This window comes from Pteropus vampyrus, unplaced genomic scaffold (assembly GCF_000151845.1).
Source record: "Pteropus vampyrus isolate Shadow unplaced genomic scaffold, Pvam_2.0 Scaffold22, whole genome shotgun sequence".
In the NCBI taxonomy this organism is placed as follows: domain Eukaryota; kingdom Metazoa; phylum Chordata; class Mammalia; order Chiroptera; family Pteropodidae; genus Pteropus; species Pteropus vampyrus.
This window is the reverse complement of record NW_011888803.1, coordinates 14,483,786-14,485,785: the sequence shown is the minus strand read 5'-3', so window position 1 is coordinate 14,485,785 and position 2,000 is coordinate 14,483,786. Positions and strand designations below refer to the sequence as shown.

The 2,000-nt window shown below is 34.3% G+C and overlaps 1 protein-coding gene and 1 pseudogene across 2 annotated transcripts in view; one reads left to right on the top strand and one right to left on the bottom strand.

Annotated features, from left to right (window-relative positions):
• LOC105289135 overlaps positions 1–1,553 on the top strand; it is a 3,876-nt pseudogene extending 2,323 nt beyond the window's left edge.
• FNBP1L (formin binding protein 1 like) overlaps positions 1–2,000 on the bottom strand; it is a 91,079-nt gene that overhangs the window by 40,950 nt on the left and 48,129 nt on the right. The window lies entirely within an intron of this gene.

Here is a 2,000-nt window from a genome sequence, read left to right as displayed (position 1 = left end):
GTTTATATAGACGACATGTTTTTTGAATAGGGTGTTATTAATCAGGAATTAATTGAAACACCAAGTTTTATCCAATATGCAATATTTATTATAGACATTATAACAGATGTCATAGACATGGTGGTACTTTATTTTGATGTGTGTATTTCATCCATGTTTTCTCAGTACCTTAGTATCGTGCACGCTAGAGAGGAATTGACACATTCCTTCAGTGGTCTGAGAAGGCTTCTAAATTTAATGGACTTCTCCAAAGGTTACAACAGTCTATCAATCTATCTATATCTATATCTATATCTATCTATCTATCTATCTATCTATCTGTACTAGTTATAAGTGTGATATTAAATATATCATACTACTTAATTTACATTTAAATTACTAATTTTAATTTTTATCCATTATAGTTTTGTCATGTTTATATTTATTTTTGGTTTAAGTAAAAATTATAAAATATTCCAAAGAATTTCTCAAAACTTAAATTCATTTTTATTAAAACTACATTTTTACAATTAAATGACAGAGTATAAGATATCTCAAAAAAATTAAACGTTTGAGAGGATATGAGTTCTAATTACTGTTTAACAAGTGATCAATATATTTATCCATAAAACATGACACAAATCATACTATTTCTTCTGGCAGAAGGGTAGTATTAAGATACCTGAGACTGACTAGTATCCCTTTTCTTAACTGCCTTACCTCTATCTAATAGTTAATATGCTTAGAAATTGCCAAATTAAGGAGGAAGCTTATCTATGAAAAAGCTAAGCACTATCATGAAGAACATAGGCAGATGTACAGAACTGAGATTCAGATGGCCAGGATGGCAAGAAAAGCTGGCAACTTCTATGTACCTGCAGAACCCAAATTGGCATTCGTCATCAAGATCATAGGCATCAATGGTGTGAGCCCCAAGGTACGAAAGGTGTTGCAGCTTCTTCGGCTTTGCCAGACCTTTAATGGCACCTTTGTTAAGCTCAACAAAGCTTCGATTAACATGCTGAAGCTCATGAAGCTGTACATTGTGTGGGGGTACCGAAACCTGAAGTCAGTCAATGAACTGATCTACAAGCATGGTTATGGCAAAATCATAACACACTGACTGCTAGTTCTCTTACTAAATATGGCATCATCTGCATGGAGGATCTGAATCATGAGATCTACACTGCTGGAAAACGCTTCAAAGCAAACAACTTCCTATGGCCCTTCAAGATGTCTTCTCCATGAGGGAGAATGAAGAAAAAGACCACTCATTTTGTAGAAGGTAGAGACACTGGCAACAGGAAAGACCAGATCAAGAGGTTTATTAGAAGGATGAACTAAGGTGCTTATTTTTGTAGTCTGGTTAGTTATTAAACAGTGCCTGTTTCAAATTGAAAAAAGAAAGAAATTGCCAGATAAATACAAATGGCCCTATTTGTGGGCCTCAGCTAAGTGATCCAGAGATAGAAAACTATATCTATCTGGGCCAAAGAGTTAACTTCCAGGAATTTTTAAGTCTTTGGACCAGATACAGCTTTGAAGCCAATGAGAGCTGAATCTATGACCTAAAACTGCCACTGTTGGTGACTGTGTTTTCTGCCATACAGAGAAAGCCAGTCTACACTGAAAAAATAAATAAATAAATAAACCAACCCACCAGAAGCAGCCAAAAAAAAAAAAAGAAAGAAAGGAAAAAGAAAAAGACCATGACAACAAAGGGCTTTGGCTATGTTTCAAATACTATTTTTCCCCTGTGACCTAGCTGCATCCCAGATCTTCCAGCAGTTTGACTATTCAACTTCTTGAACTCGAAAAAATCAAATTCATAAAAATATCAATAAATAAATTTCTCTTGTCAATGAATTCCCCTATTATATTTAAACTAGCTCAAACTGGGCTCAAACTGGGTTTTTCATCACTTATAGCCATGAATCTTTTCTCATACAGAGGAAAATGTAAAAGATATCCACATACAAAAGAATAAAGCTGTACCCTTCTTTACCTTACACCACATTCAA